The 24783-nt window shown below is 45.7% G+C and overlaps 1 pseudogene; it reads right to left on the bottom strand.

The window, feature by feature from the left end:
* Positions 1–1579: 1579 nt before the first annotated feature.
* LOC136468688 (uncharacterized) lies at positions 1580–23670 on the bottom strand (annotated as a pseudogene).
* Between the last annotated feature and the right edge of the window lie 1113 nt (positions 23671–24783).

Below are 24783 nucleotides of genomic sequence, written 5' to 3'. Positions count from 1 at the left end.
TCGCACAATAACACATCTTTGGGATTCTGCTCGACGCTAGCTTCCTCAAATATCTCATGAGGAATATGGCTGGCATCGTCATATGAGTGATCAATATCTAGAAGAGGAAATGACCTTATGTCCTTCCCCATAGACTGCAGCATGTTTCTAATGTCTATCAAAACCATTTGTTGCACCAGATCTGGGGATGGATGATTGCGGCTGTAGTCCTCTGATATTGCATCGTAGTGTTTTTTCCACAACCCCATCACATCATGCGGCTCACAGAATACCAATATTGTTGCAAATAGCCTCTGCATAGAGGAAGGCATCTAGAATAAAGTCGCTTCAGTTAGACATTCATCCAGTGTATTGTCTTCTTCAATTAGACCCCTCCTTTCTGTAGCTTTATGGAATGAAGGTAGTAGCACGCCATCAACCATCCTTTGATGTTCGTATGAGGTAGCACCAGCAACATTGTTCAAGAGAACACAAAGAAAGTAACATTCTCCCTTAGTAGGATGAGCCGAGATGACTCTTCCTACTTGAAAAATGGTGTTTTTCCTTTTCTGCCAGAATTTACCATCAGGCTGCAGGTAAAATGCTCCGAGAAGTCCCAATACAAGATTCCGCGGGCTTCCTCATGATGCCTGTTTGCATCAAAGTATGCTGTCAGCATTGACTCTTCTACACCTGGCCTATTAACGATCCGTTCGACCTTATACTATTTATGAAATGCCAGCATGTGCATGTCGGGTAGATGAAGCTGCAACTGCTGTACTGGTGGATGGTTCTAGCTCAAGTCAAAGCCATATATCCTCCATAGTGCTTCTGGAGGCATCACCCATCGGGCATCTCTATACTGCTTGATCTCATCAATGTTCCCTTTCTTGTCTGCTTTGTCGGTCTCCCTCATCACCACCGATGCCATATCATGTCCCTTGTATATGTATTTGAATAGATACTTTACTGATTTAATGCTCCCACATGCCTCAACATTGATATGGCAGTTGAAGGTACGTAGCAGGCAAGGGTTGTAAGGCATGACCCATTGATTGTCCAGGTAATGGCCTCAAACTTTTAGCATGCAACCATCATTGCATCGCCGATAGATGGGGTATGAATCCTTTCCCTGTGATGTTGCCTCACAGAATGGGCACGGGTAACGGTTCTTGCATGACCCACGACCCACCGTGCATGGACAGTATGGATTTAGCGTCCTGCAGGGACCATGCATCATATGCTTCGTCACCATCTTGTAGAGCTCAAGGTACTTCTTCTTGTTTGGTAGCTCTGCACTGATAATCATGTCATATTGCTCGGGACATGTGAGCTTGTACTTCCGTTCCATTATCAGCAAGAAGTGTGCATTCGGCAAGCCCCTCTTCTAGAACTCCACTACATATATGTAGGCCTTCACCTTCCTAAGTATGTCTTTCTCCATCAACATTTTCCTCGTCGCCTCTAACTTTGCTCTGAAGACCCGTGTGACGAGATCTAGGCGGTCCTGTGGTGTCTGGCCTGGATAAAGTTCATTCTTGATCTCATCCCAGTTAGGGTTGCACGTCATTGTGAGGAAGATATCAGGTTTACCATACTTTCACACCAGAGCCATTGCATCCATGTATCGGCACCTCATATCATGGGGTCCTTCGATGAATGACGAAGGCAGGACAGTACGCCTTCCGACATTCTCAGCAGATCCTTCACCCGAATGCATGCTATCCACCAGGCCTTGGTATAGGCTAGCCCTCAAAGTATCTTGATTGTTCCTCATGTAGTCTAAACATGAGCTCTCAATCTTGATGTAGGTGTCGACGGCGAACTGCTAGAAAAGACACCGGCCATAGAGTATTGGATTAAATATCCCTGGCCGCATCTGGAACTTGTAGCAGTAGTAGTCGCGCACTGAGACACATGTATTCAAAATAGGTTCTACAGGGAGACATTGTTCGAATTAGTATCTTGCGTTAATAGAAAAGAGTTTATATTGCATTATTGAAAAGAGTTCAAGTTACCTCCATCATTATCGTCACCATTCTCAGCACGCTTTTTGCGGATTGATCGAGCTCGATCAACTTGAGCCATAGTCACACCCACTTTTGGAATGTAGTTGTGCCACCCGAGCTCACCCATTAGAAAGAACACCAAGTATGATAGTGGGTCGTAGCATGCATTATCTGAGCAGATGCCATGTATAGACCAATCCTTCCCTTGCAGGAGAACACTATGCTCAAATTGGCCATGACGCTCACTCCCCTCAACCAAGATGATGGCCACCTCTGATGTCAATGGCACATTATATGTTCTCTAGTCAAGCCGCTGGTCAAGGTTCAACTCGACCTAGTAATCCTCGAGGTTTTCAATGTGTCCCATACTCCTTAGTTGCTGGGAGTAGGGATTCCCATTAAAGATACTAACCAATTGCTCTATAACTTCTCTATCTTTTTGGGTGCATTGCTCACGGCACTTGCTCATCCGATGCTCGAGGGACGGATCGTCGTCATAAAAATAAAGCTCGAGGTGTCTCTTTTTGACACCATCCTCTTTACCAAATGATCGTATGTTATGATAAATCTGGCCATGGGCACGGAATGTGTAGACACCATAGATTTGCATGTTAGTGGTCACACGATCTAGGTGGTGGTACAGAGAAGTGAAAGAGAAGTGGCCATTGAAATATCTGATGTTTACACGAAAGTGCCTAGCATCAGCGTTTGAGCTTGACCACAACCTCATGAGCTCTGGTGGTGTCTCAGGAGTTGAAAGATGAATCTTTCCACCCTGACAATAGAATCCGGGCGGTTCACCCTCGAATTTCTTTGTGTTGTAGTGCTCACAGTTCGGCACCGACGGTAGCATGTGTGACTCAGACGGGACATTAAAGTAAACCCTATCATATGGATCTGGGACATTAGGCTCACTATTCTCTTCCTCATCCATGTCGAGAATGTGCTCGACGTCGGTTCCCTCCTTGTCATCTTCTAACAAATGTTGATGTGTTACGCGTTGAAAGAAAGTTTATGAAATAATGTTTTGACTATTACACGATGTACCTTGCTAGGCGAAAAAGTACGCCTCGTTCTCTTCCTTGTCCTCCTCAAATATGACATCCTCATCATAGTCTGTGCAACACAGCCACATATATGATGAGAGAAACATAATGGCATACAAAAAAACAAAAAAAGGACAAATTTAATAAAGAAAATACCATCCTTGGCCATAGAGTCTGGCGTATTAGCTTGTGCACTGTTTGGAGGCATTGAAGAGGTACCGTCAACTACAGACAGTTGTGTCTGCGTACCTGTGCAATTATTAGGTGGTGGAATTGGAGGTTCCTAGGTATGGCAGAACCGCCCGAAATAGCACACTTACGGAGGCGCTCGTCTTCCATCAGCACACCCCAAGGGAGAACCCGAAAGATCCACATTTTTCCCAAGGATCCAATAATGAAAACGAGTTACAATACTTGTCCATTTCATACATTAGAGTTTCTTAAAAAGTACATTATTACAATACCAAATGTCAGAGTGCGGAATGATAAACAACGAAATTTAAATAAACATCTAGCGAATGGAGTGAGGATTCCGTCTGAGCCCACCAGAAGGATCCTCCACACAAAGGTACTTCTCATGCATCACCTGCAACAGGGGTAAATAAACCCTGAGTACACAATGTACTTGCAAGACTTATCCGACTAGAGGGAATAATTTCCCGACTCCAAGGAATATGATAAGCTTTATGGTTTGCAGGTTTCTTTTGGCAGAAAGCAATACTAATAGTGAGTCCTTATTTATGTATTATTATCAGCCAGATTAAGTTATCATCTAGCCAGTATATATAAGCACATGTTCTACTTCCAAGCAAGAGTTGAGGAATCAGTTCTATTTCTTCTTCTTTCAACTTTCAGTTCTTACTACGGTGCTAAATCGTAGACAAGCCGTACCAGATTTTCCGGCGATTCATGAATCAATGTGCCCAGCTGGGTGCCCCAAAAACACACGCCCCGCTCATACCCTAGGCACAAGCCGGGCTAACCCATCACTCTTCTGTCCTAGGTGTCTAGGTCCCCATCCAAACTTAGACTCCAAGCCCCCACTCCTACGTCCCGGACTCAGTGTGGTGCAAGGACCTCCACCATCTTCGCCTCCAATCAGTCGGTCCGGAAAGAGCCGGATCTGCGACAAGAGAGCAACAAGTCTTCCCTACGCTCATACCCAAGTATGCGCTCGGGACAATAAATCTATGACTTGCCTAGAGTCATATGCAATGACCGATCCTTAATTGACACAGACAAGGAAAAAGTGTAACCGAGCGATGCCCTGTTGGCCGCAGGACACAACCCTTTACACTCACCAATACCCAAACCATATCCCTGCCCAGTCACCAATTACGTTTACACATTTTTGTCATAAGTGATCATATTTATCACCTACTTGCGAGTAACAGCAGGTTACCCACGCTACCGATATCCAGAGCATAGCAGCTACTCGACATGTACTAGTAGGACTCATGGGTAAATATATTTATGCATGTAGTTTCCATAAAATGTCTGTAACTTAAATGCACATCACACACACACACACACACACACACACACACATATATATATATATATATATATATTCAATGCTTATTAAAATAGGGGTTATGCACTAGGGCTTGCCTTGGGCAGGTGACGAGTCAGTAAGGTCAGCACCAACAGGCTTCGGGGCTCCGTCCTACACGAGGATCTCCTCCTCGTACTCCTCGATCACCTCATCATACTCCGGCTAGCTGACGGGCACGAAGTCTACCAATTCGTGATCTACATGAAATGATAATGCAATGCTTAGGAATATAACAACAACAACTCTTAAAATAAAAGTACATCGATTTAGCTACTAAGCTAGTGCTACCGACCACGGTGCTAAGCCATCTATTGTTACCGATAACAAGTTTGAAATATGATATTCATTATTATTATAGCAACTTCAGGTGTTCTTACTCCTAATGCTAATTTACGCTATATACGATAAGGCAAGGGCAATAGCTACTCTATTTAGCATTCTATTCTAGGACTACGAAATTTACAGCAAGTACATAATAACCTAGCGAGCCCACTGTAAAATTTTTATATCTATAGCTATCACCAATTTTTCACAAATATTCCTACAATATTAATCTGCATAATATTAGCTCTCTAGTTTTTGAATTTACGAACCTACCATTTGCACGGCTAACTGTAATCTAACTGCACTAACAGGTAGATGAAAAAATTTGCGAACCTAACAAACTTGGTTTCACTATTTTTGGACATCGAATTTACTACAATTTATCAAAGTTCAGCTCATAACTAAATTAGATAAGCATTTCTATTTTACTGGAAATTGAAGAAACCAATTTCTAACACGCGGCCCAACTCGCGTGACTCGGCCCACAACGGTGCGACGCGCGTGCGCAGCGCGGCCTAGCCGGGTGACGGCCCACGGCGGGAATGACCCGCGCGCGTGCCACATTATGCAAAAGAGCCCTCGGGTTCCCATCAAATGACAACGCAGTCCATTCCACTATTCCCTCCTCTCACTGACTCTAGCACTTAACCCCTTCATTTACTTCAAATTCACGTCGCGACGCCCCTATGAAAGCTCTAGTTTTGTTTTGGTTAATTGATGAAACCCTAAGTGCTAACCTAGTTTATCAAAGTGATTATGAGATAGGTAGCACTACTCCAAGTGATGAAGCAATGACGAAGATCATGACAATGGTGATAGCATGGTGATGATCAAATGCTTGAACTTGGAAAAGAAGAAAGAGAAAAACAAAAGGCTCAAGGCAAAGGTATAAAATGTAGGAGCCATCTTGTTTTAGTGATCAAGACACTTAGTGAGTGTGATCACATTTAGGATAGATAGCCGTACTATTAAGAGGAGTGAAACTCGTATCGGAATGCGGTTATCAAAGTGCCACTAGATGCTCTAACTCATTGCATATGCATTTAGGATCTAGTGGAGTGCTAACACCCTTGAAAATATTTGTGAAAAAAGGCTAACATATGTGCGCAAGGTGTTTGCAGGGTTGAGATGGGTTTGGGTCCCTCTCTCCCTCCCGCCGAGCTTGCGAGGTGGGATTCGGCGCTTTCGGGAAAATGAAATGTCTATTTTCTATTGCGCCGGATGCAAAATTCTTGGTGGTTGGCACACTTAAGCAAGGGTGAAGAAGTTAGAGTTGAAATGGAGTTGGTCGAAATGATGCTGGCATCGGTCTACTGACCGGACGCTGGGTCACTCAGCGACCGGACGCTGAAGGGCTGCGTCCGGTCAAGCTGTCAGACGACACAGTCGCTGGGGTTGAGCACCGGACGCTGGTCTGCGTCCGGTCAAGGTGGACCGGACGCGTCCGGTCGAAAAAACATGCCTCGGGGAGCTTACTGGAAACGACCGGATGCTGGGGCTTCAGCGTCCGGTCAGTTTTATCGGACGTGTCCGGTCATGCTCGGGAGCTTACTGGAAACGACCGGACGCTGGGGCTTCAGTGTCCGGTCAGTTTTGACCGGAGCGTCCGGTCAGCTTCGTAGCCGATTGAAATCTGACGAACAGCGTTTGAAGCTAGTGACGCGTGGCGTCCATCGGGCGACCGGACGCTGAGGGCCAGCGTCCGGTCGGTATGACCGGAGCGTCCGGTCAGAGCGTGTTTTGCCCAGTGAAGGGGTACAACGGCTCTATTTGATGGGGGCTCTATTTATAGCCCCATAGCCGGCTCAAGGGACAACTCTTGCACATTTTCATTGACATAGCAACCTTGTGAGCTTAGCCAAAGCCCTCCCACTCATCTCCATCATTGATCCATCATCATTGTGAGATTGGGAGAGAATCCAAGTGCATTGCTTGAGTGATTGCATCTAGAGGCACTTGGTATTCGTATTGCGCTGCGGATTTCGCTCGTTTCTCTTGGTGGTTGCCACCACCTAGACGGTTGGAGCAGAGGTGGAGGATCGGCACGAGTTGGTGATTGTTCGTGGCCGTCTCCGGTGATTGTGAGGGGAGTTGTACCTTCCCCGGCGGAGCACCGAAAGGTAACTCTAGTAAATTGCTCGTGTCATTGAGTTACCTCACTTGTGGGTAGGTTCTTGCGGTGTCCAATCGTGTGGATGAGGTTTGTGAAACACCTCTTAGCCGCCGAACCACCAAGTGTTGGTCGACACAACGGGGACGTAGCGTGTTGGCAAACACGTGAACCTCGGGAGAAAATCGATTGTCTCTTGTCTTTGGCATTCTCCCGGTGATTGGCTATATATTCATCTTGTGATTGGTTCATCCCCTATACGTCGGTATAATCACCTTACTCACTTATTTACATTCTTGCAAACTAGTTGACACAAGCTCTTTAGTGTAATTAGAATTGAGAGCTTGCTTTATTATTTATATTCATCTAGTTGAGCTCTTTAGAGTAGCAAGGTTGAGAGCTCTTAGTGAGTAATTACATAGCAAGTTTGTGTGCCTAAGTAATCATTGCAACTAGAATTGTTGGATAGGTGGCTTGCAACCCTTGTAGAGCTAGAGCAAGTTTGCATTACGCTATTTGTCATACTAATCAAATTGCTCTAGTTGATTTGTAGATTTTTAAATAGGCTATTCACCCCCCCTCTAGCCATATTAGGACCTTTCACCCTAGATGGACTTAACAGAGCCGCGACCTCACTGGCCAAACGCCGGCGAGCACCGACCACGCCGGCACACACCAGCATCCACATGCCATGTGCAACGGATTGAGGTAACACACGCTCAGAATGGCGCACCACGCAGGCGTGGCCACACGTCGTGGCGGTGACAGGCCGCGGTAGCCCAATGCCGGTGAAATCACCTATTTGAACGCCTCAAGTACTACTCGATGACCACCAGTAGGCTACGTTGAACAAAGTAGCAGTTCTAATTGGTTTGCTACTACCTTCAAATGCGTTGGCCATGAAAACGGCGCCTACCTACATCCACCGAGGATGGCCACGCGCTTCGATGCACTTCTGCCCTAACCAGGTACTCTAGGAGGAAGAGGACCTCACCAGCGGTGTGACGGATGGACTGGGCGAAGGCACGGGGCTTGGCAAGATGGTTGGCCATGAACACGGGGTGATGCTGGTTCCCAGCAAGCACAACGACGGTGTCTCTGGTGACCCGCTGCTCCACCGACGAAACCACTGCACGATTGTGATAACCAAGTCAACTATTACTCAAGGCATAGCCTAATTGAAACAGAGAAGCACCCCACGAGGCATTGGTCGTGCACCCACTCAGGCGGCCATGGCGGACCACCGTGACAGAAACGCCTCGTCTCACCTCGCTGAAGGCCAAACGAAAGTCAGGACAGCTTCACTCACATGCTAACTATTTGGGCTCATAGAGGGCACGGTTAATTGGAAAATGGTGGAGTTGTTGAGGCCAGTTTTAGTGGTGACTCCTAAGGACTTATGGTGGCCAGTGGTGATAGAATTCCAAATTGTCATCCTTCCCATGTACCACCGCCATAGTGACCAGTTTGGCATGACGCCATCCTTCCATGCGACCACCACACGTGCACAATACGTAGGAAAGGGCTGCACATCGATTTGGTTGCTTGGTGTGGCTTGGCTGGCCGATGACCTTGCAGGCAAAGTGACTGGCGCCTTTGGCATGGCCTTGAGCGCAAGCGCGAGAACGCGACAAGCTGGACGAGCCCACGCGCGTGCACAACCGACGTCAACAGGAGCAGTACCAGGATGGCAGTGCCAGACGGCACGCAATGCGAGCAACGCGACACGAGCAGTAGCCACGGTAGACGCGCTGAAGGGGAAGCAGAGCCACCAGGACCCGAGCGCAGTGCGCTTACATGTGTGTAAGTGTCGGGCAGATACATCCACCCACAGCAGTAGTGTGGGACCCGGTGCACATCCGGCCAGAGCAGGGCAAGGCGCGGGTGGCGCCCTGGACGCAATGCATCAGCCACGACAACTGAATTGCACGCCAGCATGTGGTAGCAGGCAGCCGAAGCTATAGTGCCAGGACCATGCGCGTGATGTGCTTGCACAGGGCGATAGTGAGGACACGGCCGGTGCTACAGCGCGGGCTCTGTTGGAAATAGGTGATGTGCACGGTTTTTAAAGTTGTCGCAAAACCCTACCAAAAGGTCCAAACGCCAAACCAATTCTTCTATATGCCAGAGGGTATGTAGATCTATCAATCTATGCCACAACATCATGCTACTTCTTAAGCCGATCTCTCTACAAAAATTGCCAAACGTGGCTCCATCGACCCGTTTTCAAACTTACGCGAAAAGACTTAAACTTCGGACGGTTTCACGCCGAATTCCATTTTTCGAGCTTCTTGATATACTAGCTAGCAAACCTCATCCTCGACCGTACATATTTCATCGTCGCCTATGAAGTATGTACTACCAACTTTTATTAAAGTTCGCATACACGTTCTACAACATTTTATTCGATAAAAATTTGCTTTGGATACTAAACGATATAAAGCGACATGAAATGTAACATTTGTTTCTTGTTTCGGATGAATATTTCAAGTGCTATACATTGATTTATCTTTACGTTACACACATTTACACATAAGTATGATGCTCATGCAGCGTTTTAGCAAAAACTGTATAATGTAATACCGAGGGTGTTACAAATCTACCCCCTAAAATAAAATCTCGACCCAAGATTTCATGTGCCTAGTGTGAGAAAGAGGTAGGGAATACATTTTTGGCGCAACAACTAACTATTAGAGTTGGTGAGAAGGTGGGGGTAATGCTACAATAGGTATCTCTCTCATTCCCATGTGGCTTCATCCTCTGAATGGTTTCGCCACTGCACCTTGTAGAACTTTACCACTGAAAGCTCTAGTTTGGTTTTGGTGAATTGATGAAACCCTAAGTGCTAACCTAGTTCATCAAGTGATCATGAGATAGGTAGCACACTTCAAGTAGAGAAGCAAATGAAGATCATAACATGACAATGGTGATAGCATGGAGATGATCAAGGGCTTACACTTGAAGAGAAGAAAGAGAAAAACAAAAAGCTCAAGGCAAAGGTATAACTTGTAGGAGCTATTTTGTTTTGGTGATCAAGACACTTAGAGAGTGTGATCACATTTAAGTTTGATAGCCGTACTATTAAGAGGGGTGAAACTCGTATCGGAATGCGGTTATCAAAGTGCCACTAGATGCTCTAACTCATTGCATATGCATTTAGGATCTAGTGGAGTGCTAACACCCTTGATAATATTTGTGAAAATATGCTACCACATGTGCACAAGGTGTTTGTAGGGTTGAGATGGGTTTGACACACTTGAGCAAGGGATGAAATGTCTATTTTCTATTGCGCCGGATGCAAAATTCTTGGTGATTGGCACACTTGAGCAAGGGTGAAGAAGTAAGAGTTGAAATGGAGTTGATCAAAATGATGCTGTCATCGGTCTACTGACCGGACACTGGGTCACTCAGTGACCGGACGCTGAAAGGCTACGTCCGGTCGAGCTGTCAGACGGCACAGTAGGCTAGGGTTGAGCACCGGACGCTGGCTGCGTCCGGTCAAGGTGGACCGGACACGTCCGGTCGAAAAAACTTGCCTCGGGGAGCTTACTGGAAACGACCGGACGCTGGGGCTTCAGCGTCCGGTCAGTTTTATCGGACGTGTCCGGTCATGCTCGGGAGCTTACTGTAAACGACCGGACGCAGGGGCTTCAGCGTCCGGTCAGTTCGAAGGAGCAGCGTCCGGTCGAGGCTGATGACCGTTGAGTCTGGACACGTGGCTGACATCGAGCGACCGGACGCTGAGAGCCAGCGTCCGGTCAGTTTGACCGGAGCGTCCGGTCAGAACGCGTTTTGCCCAGTGAAGGGGTATAACGGCTCTATTTGATTGGGGCTCTATATATAGCCCCATGGCCGGCTCAAGCTCATACTCTTGGCCATTTCTATTGACATAGCATACTTGTGAGCTTAGCCAAAGCCCTCCCACTCATCTACATCATTGATTCATCATCATAGTGAGATTGGGAGTGAATCCAAGTGCATTGCTTGAGTGATTGCATCTAGAGGCACTTGGTGATTGTGTTTCGCTGCGGATTTCTCTTGTTACTCTTGGTGGTTGCCACCACCTAGACGGCTTGGAGCAGCAAGGATCGTTGAGTGGAGGAGGTGATTGTCTCCGACTCCGATCGTGGTGATTGTGAGGGGTTCTTGACCTTTCCCTGGCGGAGCGCCAAAAGGTACTCTAGTAAATTGCTTGTGGCTTGTGTGATCCTCATCTTGTGTTGGTTGTGCGGCACCCTATTGAGGGTTTGGCGAGTGATGCCAATCAGCGCGTGAACCTCCAAGTGAGTGAATCGCCACAACGAGGACTAGCTTGCCGGCAAGCAAGTGAACCTCGGTAAAAATCATTGTGTTCATCATTTGATTCCGAGGTGATTGGTCTACATTGGTATTCATCATTGTGATCGATTGGTTCCTACCACTACACGGCGGTATAACTCTCTTGCTCACTCTTACATTACTGCAAACTAGTTATCAAGCTCTTTAGTGTAGTTAGTTGTGAGAGCTTGTTTGTTTGATTAGTGTTGCTCTTTAGTTAGTCTTTGAGAGCACACTAATTTAGCTAAGTGTCATAGCTATTGTGTGGATATACACTATTCAAAATAGAATTGTGGTAGGTGGCTTGCATTTTAGTAGGCTAGCGCAACACTCGCTTCGCCGTATAATTGTCTAACATATTTTGTTAAGTGTTGTTGTAGAATTTTATTAGGCTATTCACCCCCCTCTAGCCAGTAGGACCTTTCAACCACTCTGTTCCTCATCACTCTCTCCTTCTCATCCAAGATTTTGATAGGGTGACCCACATAAGTCAAATCTGGCTGTAGGGGAAGCTCTTCAATTTCCATAGCTTTCTCAGGAGCACGCAGACATTTCTTTAATTGCGATACATGAAACACATTATGTATCGCAGATAAAATATCAAGAAGCTGGAGACAATAAGCAATGGGGCCACACTGTTCCAACACCGGGTACGGGCCCACATACCGAGGGGCTAGCTTGCCATGGACACCAAACCGATGCACCCCTCTCATAGGAGACACTTTGAGATACACATAGGCTCCAGCTGCAAACTCCAAAGGCCTCCTTTGCTTGTCTGCGTAAGACTTTTGTCGGCTTTGAGCTGCCTTCAAGTGGCTTCAAATTTTGTTTACTTTCTCTCAAGCCACTTTTATGAAATTAGGCCCAAAATACCCACGGTCTCCCACTTCAACCTAGTCTAGTGGCGTTCTACACTTTTGCCCATATAGAACCTCAAATGGTGCCATGCAGATGCTCTCTTGGTAGCTGTTATTGTAAGAAAATTCAGCCAACTTCAAGCACTTGTCCCAGTTCTTAGGAAAAGAGATGGCACAAGCCCTCAATATATCCTTGAGCACCTGGTTCACCCTTTTAGTTTGACCATTAGTTTGTGGGTGGTATGCTGAGCTTCTAAGAAGACAAGTACCCAGACAGTGCTGCAGTTGCTCCCAGAAATGAGAGACAAGGATTGACCCCCTATCAGAGATGATAGTAAGGGGAACTCCATGAAGGGTCACAATCTGATCGAAATATATCTCAACATACTTCTTGGCTGTATATCTAGTGTCCACCGGGACAAAATGGGCAGACTTGGTGAGACAGTCCATAAGGACCCAAATAGAATCAAAGCCCGTGGATGTGCAGGGTAAACCCATAATGAAATCCATAGAAATATCCTCCCATTTCCAAATAGGAATGGGCAAGGGCTGCAAATATCCTGGGGTACGCATATGATCTGCTTTAACCCTACCACAAGTGTCGCACTCCACGACGTGTTGGGTGATGTCCTGCTTCATGTTAGACCACCAATACAAGTGGCACAGATCATGATACATCTTGTTGCTGCTAGGATGAATAGACAATTTTGAATGGTGAGCTTCATTCAAAATCTTTCTTTTCTGCTCTTCATTGGATGGAACCACCAATCTATCCTTATATCTCACTACTCCATGTTCATCAACACTAAAGTGAGGGCCACACCCTTCAACCATCAACTTCCTAATGTGTGGAATCTCTTCGAGGTCTTCCTTTTGCTCCTGAATAATCTGCTCCAACAATTCTGAGGTCAATGCAATGTGAGCCAATACCTCTGCATGGTTAAGAGACAAAGGTGCTTCCTCAACCTGATGTGACTTTTGGCTCAAAGCATCAGCTACAACATTGGCCTTTCCTGGGTGATAATAGACTTCCAAGTTATAATCCTTTATCAATTCTAACCATCTCCTTTGCCTCATGTTTAGCTCAGACTGAGTGAAAATATACTTGAGGCTCTTGTGATCTATAAAGATATGCACTTTATTACCCAACAGATAGTGCCTCCAAATCTTTAGAGTGTGGACAATAGCGGCCAGCTCTAAGTCATGAGTGGGGTAATTCACCTCATGCTTCTTTAGTTGGTGCGAAGCAAAGCTATCACATGCCCATCTTGCATAAGCACACACCCCAACCCTGTCTTCGAGGCATCACAATATATATCAAAGGGTCTATCAATATCTAGTTGGGCCAACACAGGAGCAGTGGTCAGAAAAGTCTTTAGAGCTTGGAAAGCTTCTTCACAGGCTGGACTCCAGTCAAACTTGGCTTCTTTTTGGAGCAGCTTGGTCATTGGCTGGGCTATCTTTGAGTAATCAGGAATGAAACACCGATAGTATCCAGCCAAACCAAGGAACTGACAAATCTAATGCACAGACTTGGGAGACTTCCAATCCAATACATCTTGCACCTTGCTGGGATCTACAGAAATGCCTTCAGGTGTCAACACATGCCCCAAAAACTACACTCGATCTAACCAAAATTCGCACTTGCTAAATTTAGCATACAACTTGTGCTCCCTTAGTCGAGTCAGTACTATCCGAAGATGTTGGGCATGCTCTTCATCATTCCTAGAATAGATCAGGATGTCATCAATAAAAACTACCACAAACTTATCTAGATCTGGCATAAAAACTGAATTCATCAGGTACATGAAGAAGGCAGGAGCATTTGTGAGACCAAAAGACATCACTAGGTACTCATACAGCCCACACCTAGTAGAAAAAGTCATCTTTGGTATATCATGTGGCCTGATTTTGATCTGATGATAGCCTGATCGGAGGTCAATCTTCGAGAACACCTTAGCACTAGCTAATTGGTCGAACAAAGTATCTATGCAGGGCAAAGGATACTTGTTCTTAACTGTTACCACATTAAGAGGGCGGTAATCCACACGCATCCGTAGAGTACCATCCTTCTTCTTCATGAAAATAGCTGGGCAACCCCATGGTGAAGAACTAGGACGGATGAAACTTTTGTCCATCAACTCTTCCAGTTGCTTCTTCATTTCTGCTAGTTCCCTTGGAGCCATGTGGTACAGGTGTCTGGTGATAGGGGCAGTACCAGGCTCTAGCTCAATGGAGAACTCTACCTCTCTATCCAGTGGCAACCCAGGAAGATCTTTAGGGAAAACATCTAGGAACTCACATACTACCGGAATGGAGGTAAGATCAAGAGAGGCTTCAACATGGGCAGCAACAGGCAAGACTAGATCTGAGGGTACAATAAGAGACATCCTATCCTCAGAAGAAGGAAGCCGTAACTCCACACTTTTTCTCTTCAAATCCAAAACTACCCCATACACCCACAACCAGTTCATTCCAAGAATAGCATCAATTCCTTGCCCAGGCATGACCATGGACTGTAGGCGGTAAGTGTGGGTGGCTAATACAAAACTTACTGTATCTGTACGAGTATTAATGAACATTTGTGAACCCACAGTATGGATCTTATAGGCATAAGATATAGCCATAAGTGGTAAGTTGTGCCATTCTACAAACCCCATCCTCATAAAGGAATGTGATGCACCAGAATCGAACAACACATAAGCTGGATGGTTGTCGATGGAAAACAGACCAGCCATCACCGGCTCCTGCTACAAAATTTGTTCAGCATCTATGAAATGCACCTAATCGGATCTGCTGGGCACTTTCTTCTTGATTATAGTCCTCTTGACAAGCCTGTAGTTCGCTGATGGTTGAGCGGGCGGAGCTGGCTAGTTCTGGGGACAAGCTTGGGCATAGTGGCCATCTTTGCCACACTTGAAGCAAGCACCTAGCTTGTTCCCAAACCCTAGATGAGGTGGGACCTGTTGTCGCTAAGGCTGCTAGGGCTGCACCTACTGCAGGGGTGCACAGTACTATGTGGAGGAAGTTTGAGAAGTCTGCTAGGGCTGCCGAAACGAAGGCCCGCCTGATGACTGATAGGGCCCCTGTCGGATAACCTATACCTTCTGAGTGTGAGGGTGACTAGAAGATCCAGCTACCACCCACTTCCTCTTCCACTCTGCCTGAGACTCTCGCTGAAAACCCTCCATGGCGATGGCGGCGTTCATCAGCGCCCCGAAGGTCTAATAGTTCGCCGTGTACAGCTTCTCCTGAAGGATGGAAGAGAGACCACGAAAGAAGCAGTCCTTCTTCTTGTCATCGGTGTCCACATGAATGCCAGCATACTAGGCCAAGTGATTGAACTTATTCACATAGTCCATCACTGTCATATTCCCCTAGCGTAGCTCTAGGAACTCAGTCACCTTCCAATTGATGACACCAGCAGGGATAAAGAACTCTCGAAATGCGGTGGTGAACTCCTACTAGGTTGCCGGCAGATCAGGCTACTCCATGGCATGGAAGATATCCCACCATGCACTTGCAGACCCCAAAAGTTGTTGCACTGCAAAGCGCACCTTCTGCTCGTCGGCCACATCGAGCAGCAGAAACTTCTGCTCTAGAATGCGAAGCTAGTGCTCTGCATCTAGGGGCTCATCCGATAGGGTGAAAGTGGGTGGGTGAGTCTTGAGGAAGTCTTGGTAAGAGGACGGTCCCTCAGGATGGCGAGCACCACCCCTGTTCCCACCGTTGCCCCCATGGCCTTCGCGGGCGAGGCCCACAACAGCTTGTGCCATTATGTCCATGGCACGAGCTGACTTTTAGTGAGTAGCTAACAACTCCACCATCATCTTAGTGTGGGTCATCGGAGGCGGCGGTGGCGGAGGAGTCAGAAGTGGAGCCCCATGGCTCTCCCTGTTGGGCTCATGGGCCCAACCACTCTCGCCGTGGCCCTCGCCAAGACCGTGAGCCGCCCCCGCACTGGTGCTCCCGCGTCTAGACCTTAGATTCATCTATAAGAGATATGAACCATCCATTAGAACACCCTCCCGATTAGAATGAAGGGATTAGAGAAATGATAGCACAATTACTACAACATTCCTTTAGTTAGTCCTATCAATTTACTAACTCAATTATACATGAAGGGGATTCCAATTTGAGGAAGTTGCTATTATTATGATGCATGCTTCGGCCTATACGTTCACTCAAGCCAGAATATAGCGGCATTCGTAAAACTTTTTGGCACATCGCACACTCACTTTCCATATACTAAGCGATTTCTTACGCAATGTAAGTCAATGTACCTGCAGAAAATCGTTAAGATAAAACCAGTGCCGCTATCCTAGATAGACCATATTGCTAGGGCTTAACTTATTTAACTTAACTTAATCTCATCCTACTTTTCGCAAAGCTTTTGTTGGTCAAATTTTTAGTTTTGAAACAAAAATGATGAAACTCGTGACCATTATTGGCTCTGGTACCAACTATGGTAGAATCTCCCGAAATAGCACAATTACGGAGGCACTCGTCTTCCATTAGACAATAAGCACCCTGAAAGCAAGCTACAGCGGGCGGTATCCGTCGGGCACACCCTTAGGGAGAACCCAAAATATCCACATTTTTCCCAAGGATCCAATAATGAAAACGAGTTACAATACTTGTCCATTTCATACATCAGAGTTTCTTAAAAAGTACATTATTATAATACTAAATGTCAGAGTGTGAAATGATAAACAACAGAATTTAAATAAATAGTAGAGTGCACCAGCGGTCCCTAAACTTGTACCGCTATGTCATCCCGGTCCCTAAACTCGCAAATCGACCATTTAGGTCCTCAAACTTGTTCATCTGTGTCATCTCAGTCTCTAAACTTATTCGGCTATGTCATCCTGGTCCCTAAACTTGCAAATCGACCGTTTAGGTCCTCAAACATGTTCAGTTGTGTCATCCCGGTCCCTAAACTTGGTTTTGAGTCTCATCTGAGTCAAACAATCTTGGATATTGAAATTTGAAATTATCAAACAATCTTGGATATTGAAATTTGAAACAATCTTGACTCAGATGAGACTAAAAACCAAGTTTAGGGACCAGGATGACACAACTAAACAAGTTTGAGGACCTAAACGAGTGATTTGCAAGTTTAGAGGCTGGGATGACATAGTCGATCAAGTTTAGGGACCGAGATAACACAGATGAACAAGTTTGAGGACCTAAATGGTCGATTTGCGAGTTTAGGGACCAGGATGACATTGCGGTACAAGTTTAGGGACCACTGGTGCACTTTACTTTTAAATAAACATCTAACGAACGGAGCGAGGATTCCGTCTGAGCCCACCAGAAGGATCCTCCACACAAAGGTACTTCTCATGCATCACCTGCAACAGGGGCAAATAAACCCTGAATACATAATGTACTCGCAAGATTTATCCGACTAGTGGGAATAATTTCCTGACTCTAAGGAATATGATAAGCTTTATGGTTTGCTGATTTCTTTTGGCAGAAAGCAATACTAATAGTGAGTCCTTATTTATGTATTATTATCAGCCGGATTAAGTTATCATCTAGCCAGTCTATATAAGCACCTGTTCTACTTCCAAGCAAGAGTTGAGCAATCAGTTCTATTTCTTCTCCTTTCAACTTTCAGTTCTTACTACGGTGCTAAACTGTAGACAAGCCGTACTAGATTTCCTAGCGATTCGTGAATCAATGTGCCCAGCTGGGTGCCCCAAAAATACATGCCCCACTTGTACCCCAGGCACAAGCCAGACTAACCCATCACTCTCCTATCCCGGGTGTCTAGGTCCCTGTCCAAACTTGGACTCCAAGCCCCCACTCCTGCGTCCCAGACTCAGTGTGGTGCAAGGACCTCAACCATCTTCGCCTTCAATCAGTCAGTCCAGAAAGAGCCAGATCCGCGACAAGAGAGCAACAAGTCTTCCCTGCGTCATACCCAAGTATGCGCTCAGGACAATAAATCTGTGACTTGCCTAGAGTCATATGCAACGACCAGTTCTTAATCAAAATAGACAGGGAAAAAGTGTAATCGAGCGGTGCCCTGTTGGCCACAGGACACAACCCTTTACACCCACTAATACACAAACCATATCCCTGCCCGGTCACCAATTACCTTTACACATTTTTATCATAAGTGATCATATTTATCACCTACTTGCGAGTAACAACAGGTTACTCACGCTACCGATATCCTGAGCATAGCAGCTACTCGACCTATACAAGTAGGACTCATGGGTAGATATATTTATGCATGTAGTTTCCATAAAATGCTTGTAACTTAAAGGCACATCACACACATATATATATTCAGTGCTCATTAAAATAGGGGTTATACACCGGGCTTGCCTTGGGCAGGTGACGGGTCAGTAAGGTCAACACCAATAGGCTCCGAGGCTCCCTCCTACATGAGGATCTTCTCCTCGTACTCCTCGATCACCTCATCGTACTTTGGCTCGCCGACGGGCACGAAGTCTACCAGCTCATGATCTACATGAAATGATAATGCAATGCTTAGGAATATAACAACAGCAACTCTTAAAATAAAAGTACATCGATTTAGCTACTAAGCTAGTGCTATCGACGATGGTGCTAAGCCATCTATTATTACCGATAACAAGTTTGAAATATGACATTCATTATTATTATAGCAACTTCAGGTGTTCTTACTCCTAATGCTAATTTACGCTATATACGATAAGGCAAGGGTAATAGCTACTCTATTTAGCATCCTATTCTAGGACTACGAAATTTACAGCAAGTACATAATAAGGGCCTCTTTGGCAGGGCTCCAGTGGCTCCGGCTCCCGCACCTGTCAGCCGCCCATGGGCCGATAGGTGCCAGGCGAAACCAGAGCCACGGAGCCTAAAAAATGAGCTTCTCCGGCTCCGCCTCTATCTGTGAGAGAGGAAAGGAGGAGAGAGAAAAACAGCTCTGGTGAACAGTAGCCCCCTATCGGCCCATGGGCGGCCAACAAGTGAGGAGGGGCGGGAGCCGGAGCCACCGGAGCCCTGCCAAAGAGGGCCTACCCTAGCGAGCCCACTGTAAAATTTTTATATCTATAGATATCACCAATTTTTTACAAATATTCCTAAAATATTAATCTGCATAATATTAGCTCTCTAGTTTTTGAATTTATGAACCTACCATTTGCACGGCTAACTGTAATCTAACTCCACTAACAGGTAGATGAAAATTTTGCGAACCTAACAAACTTGGTTTCACTATTTTTGGACATCTACCGAATTTACTACACTTTATCAAAGTTCAGCTCATAACTAAATTAGATAAGGATTTCTATTTTACTGGAAATTGAAGAAACCAATTTCTAACACATGGCCCAACTCGCGCGATTCGGCCCACAACGGCGTGACACGCGGGCAGCGTGGCCCACGCGCGGGCGCGGCCTAGTCGGACGATGACCCACTGCGGGACTGACCCGCACGCGTGCCACAATATGCAAAAGAGCCCTCGAGTTCCCATCAAATGACTACACAGTCCATTCTACTATTCCCTCCTCTCACTGACTCTAGCACTTAACCCCTTCGTTTACTTAACAGAGCCGTGACACCCCTAGTCGAACTTAATAGAGCCGTGACCTCACCGGCCAAATGCCAGCGAGCACCGACCATGCTGGCACACACCAGCATCCCCACGAGCTTCCATGTGCCACGCGCAACGGATTGAGGTAACACACGCTCAGAATGCCACACCACGTAGGCGTGGCCACACGCCGTGCCGGTGACTGGCCACGGTAGCCCGACGCCAGCGAAATCACCTATTTGAATGCCTCAAATACTACTCGGTGACCACCAGTAGGCTACGTTGAACAAAGTAGCAGTTCTAATTGGTTTGCTATTACCTTCAAACACGTCGGACATGAAAACAGCACCTACCTTCCACCGGGGATGGCCACGTGCTCCGGCGCACTTCTGCCCTAACCAGGTATTCTAGGAGTAAGAGGACCTCACCAGCGGTGTGACGGATGGACTGGGCAAAGGCACAGGGCTCGTCAAGATGGTTGGCCAAGAACACGGGGTGACGCTGGTTCCCGACGAGCACAGCGACGGCGTCTTCGATGACCCACTGCTCCGCCGATGAAACCACTGTACGATTGTGATAACCAAGTCAACTATTACTCAAGGCACAGCCTAATTGAAATGGCGAAGCACCCCACGACGCTCTGGCCATGCACCCGCTCAGGCGGCCATGGCAGACCGCCATGAGGGAAATGCCCTATCTCACTTCGCTGAAGGCCGAACGAAAGCCAGGATGGCTTCACTCACACGCTAACTATTTGGGCTCGCAGTGGGCACGGTTAATTGGAAAACGGTAGAGTGGTTGAGGCCAATTTTAGTGGCGACTCCTATGGACTTATGGCGGCCAGCGGCGACAGAATTCTAAATTGGCATCCTTCCCATGTACCACCGCCCTAGTGACCGGTTTGGCATGACGCCGTCCTTCCACTCGACCACCACATGTGCACGATACACAGAAAAGGGCAGCACATCGATTTGGTAGCTTGGCGTGGCTCGATTGGCCGATGACCTTGCAGGCAAAGTGACTGGCGCCTTTGGCGTGGCCTTGAGTGTAAGCGCGAGAACGCGACAAGCCAGATGAGCCCACGCATGCGCACACTATCAATGGGAGCAGTATCAGGATGGCAGCGCCGAACGGCACACAATGCGAGCGACGCGACGTGAGCAGCAGCCACGGTGGACACGCTAAAGGGGAAGCAGAGCCGCTAGGACCTGGGCGCAGTGCGCTTGCATGCGTGCAAGTGCTGGGCAGATACGTCCACCCGTAGCAGCAGTGCGGGACCCGACGCACATCTGGCCAGAGCAGGGCAGGGCGCGGGCAGCGCCCTGAACGTAGCGTGTCAGCCGCGACGACTGAACAACGCGCCAGCGCGTGGCAGCAGGCAGCAGAGGCTGTAGCGCCAGGACCATGCACGCAATGTGCTTGCACAGGGCGATAGTGAGGACGCGGCCGGCGCTGCGACGCACGCTGAGCGAGCCAGCAGCGGTCCCAAACCGAGCAACGGTGGTGACCGCGGCCAGCACAGGCTCTGTTCGAAATAGGTGACGTGCACGGTTTTTAAAGCTATCGCAAAACCCTACCAAAAGGTCCAAACGCCAAACCAAGTCTTCTATACGCCAGAGGGTATGTAGATCTATCAATCTATGCCACGACATCATGCTACTTCTTAAGCCGGTCTCTCTACAAAAATTGCCAAACGTGGCTTCGTCGACCCGTTTTCAAACTTACGCGAAAAGACTTAAACTTCGGACGGTTTCGCGTCGAATTCCATTTTCCGAGCTTCTTGATATACTAGCTAGAGAACCTCGTCCTTGACCATACATATTTCATCGTCGCCTACAAAGTACATACTACCAACTTTTATTAAAGTTCGCATACACGTTCTACATCATTTTATTCAATAAAAATTCGCTTAGGATACTAAACGATATAAAGCGACATGAAACGTAACATTTGTTTCTTGTTTCGGATGAATGTTTCAAGTGCCATATATTGATTTATACTTTACGTTACACACATTTACACATAAGTATGATGCTCATGCAGTGTTTTAGCAAAAACTGTATAATGTAATACCGAGGGTGTTACACTGGGTGACACCACCTGTAGTAAGAAAAGTTATGAGTTTTTGGAATAGAAGAGCGAAGGTGAAAGTACCAACAATATATAGTGATCAAGGCTAATTACCATTGTAAACCACACTTGGTTGAGTTGGGTTGTTCGAATCATTGCACTTTCAATCCGCACACCCTCTAGCCTTTCTTCCTATGTTTGCTTCAAAAGCCTGATTGCGGGATAGAAGGGCATTTCTCTCTCTAGTGGTCACTCGCTGCCTATGTATGGTCAGTGTCGTAGCTAATTTAGGGGTCTAGACTTTTGGATTTTGAAGTACAGTCGACGCGATGTCAATAGGTGTGCCCCTCGATTTGGGTATTTCCATATCGTATGAAGACGCTTCAGACGATTGAGGTGAAGAAGGGAAAATAAGCTGAGGGTTAAACTGAGGGCTCTCCATGGCGATTGAGTCCGGATGCAGATTGTTAGCTCGGTGTTCTCTCACCGCCGTATTGTATTTTTTGTTGATCTCTTTTCGTTTCAACTTCTTCTCTTGTGGAGTCATTTGCAGTTTTCTTGCAGCATTTTGTGTTGCATACAAGTCACGCTGCCTCTTGTTTATTAGCGTCTTTTGTTCAGGAGACAGTGCAGCCCGTCGTGCTCTATCTAGTTCACGCTTACGCTCTTTTAGACACGTGACAATATTGTCAATGGAATTGGATGCATTTACAACACCTAAATGTAATAAGAAAAAGTACGGTCTCAATGTCTCATCGATGAAGGACACACAATAATTCAAATTGTGTGATAATAAACTTTACACAACAGTGTCAGGTACAATGGTGTTCAAACTCCTTTAGTAATTAAAAACAAAGCCACGATTCTATAAAGGCGTACCCGTTTCATGAACAGTGTTGATATCCATCTCAGTTAAACTATCGTCAATATCACAAGGAGGGGGTGATTCCTCGTTTCCTCTGATGCTTAAAGGGATATGACCGTCTAAAATTTTATTGATATAATAAGTATCATACGGCACCACGGAAATTTTTACCATAAAGAAATCAATAGTTTTGCTATACCTATTGATTGGCAAGTCTCCTTTGGAGTCATTTGTAGCATCTTTGTAGACTTTTTATGCCTTTTTTGTGCATACAATTCACGTCGTCTCTTATTCAGTAGCGCCCTTTTTTCAAGAGATATTGTAGCTTTTCTTGCTCTATCACGATCACGCTTACACTCTTTTGGACACGTGACAAGCCGGTTGATGGGACTGGGTGCATATCTGGAACCTATATATCATGGAATGACATCTTAATCAACACACACTAGGACGGTGTCTAAGCACACCCGTAAGAAACAAACACATGCACGATTCACAAGAATATCAGGCAAAGGATATAAAAGTGTACCTGTTTCATGAATAGTACTGATATCTTGCTCACTATCAATGTCATGCACGTCATCAGCGCCACCAATGCAACTGAAAGGTTCCGTACCGTCTACAAATATAACCATATAATTAAAATTGAACCATACGATAAGCAAACTATGACGACACGATAATTTCAGGCGTCACACCAATAAATACTTTTATTAGCAGAATAAGTAACCTGATAATTGTTGTAAGCCATTACTATAGGTTAACTGCCTATAGAGCCAGTCACTATTTTCGTCTGTTTCATTATGTGTATTCGCATCTGCAAGTTTAAACATAGTAATTGTTATTAATTATAACGCGTATGGCAATTAAAATGACACTCAGCAATACCACCATACCTGTTGAATTGGCAGCCATATTGTTTTGAAGATCAACATTCTCTTGGTTACTCATCTTATACCTCTGACGGGGTTTCTTGTTTCTTTCACCCCCTTTTCATCAGACATTGTTGCATACCGTTCTCTCTCCCGCTGCCTCTTTTGCTCATTACGATCCCTATCTAGTGGCACCAACACCGATTGGGTATGATTCCCTTCAATAAAGTTTGGACAGGAGTTGAAAACATATAAACATAGAACATGTAGGGAGGTTGTAAAAGTTTATATACATTCATATGTTGTATTTGTAAGGTACCCGATAACAGGTTGGCCTTGGTGTGTCCATCAACACTACCCGTCACTTTTAGCACCACCCCAGATTAGAGAACACTAGTTAGAGAACAAATGGTTAGATACATTTATGTTTATAATGTTCAATATACCACCAACCAGAAAAAGGGGTATACATTTATGTTGCTAATGTTCAAGATTTTTTTCTTTCTTTTTAATTTTTCCAATTAGAGAACAAATGGTTGGATAGTTTCGAATACTTGCCTTTCAGGTTAGGCTCTTGAACCAAGGACGTATTATCTCTACAACTAAAACATTTATAACTATTCCGTCCACAGGTGCGACACCAAAGCCGCTCCATGTGATTAGATCAGGAAGGCAACGCGCAACCATGAGATCAGCTCAATCCCCATAACAACTGCAGCAAATCAGGAAGGTAAAAATCAATTCCCATAACAATCGCGCACACAAGGAAAGCCCGACGTCTGATAGAAACCTCCCTCAAAATGCCACTATTGGATTTATTGACGCATGAAATAAATGGATATTGAAGATTTATTCTTGCAGATATAAAACATTATCTTAGCCGCATCACGGAAAAGGTCTATACAATAGAGTTTGTGAGCCTGCGGCGCCGCGCTCTCCGGGATTATGTTAATGTCACAAACTTTGTTTTTTAGATTAAATGTCGTTTTAACGTTGCTATTTAATTTCACAGTATTGTTATCTTATCGTGCGATCCATGTGTTTTTAATACAAAAGTTTAGTTGTTCCGTAGCAATGCACGGGCACGAACCTAGTAATACACTTATTTAAATAACAATGGTATTAATTTATTTACCATAATAACTTATATTATTATTTACACATAGATTTAGAGTTATTTTTATTTATTTTAAAAATATAGTACTGTATGGCATAATATTTTAGTGGACATGTAATAAAATTATT

This window comes from Miscanthus floridulus, chromosome 1, assembly GCF_019320115.1.
Source record: "Miscanthus floridulus cultivar M001 chromosome 1, ASM1932011v1, whole genome shotgun sequence".
Taxonomy (NCBI): domain Eukaryota; kingdom Viridiplantae; phylum Streptophyta; class Magnoliopsida; order Poales; family Poaceae; genus Miscanthus; species Miscanthus floridulus.
Note: the sequence above shows the minus strand (reverse complement) of the source record. Positions and strands in the feature narration are given on the sequence as shown.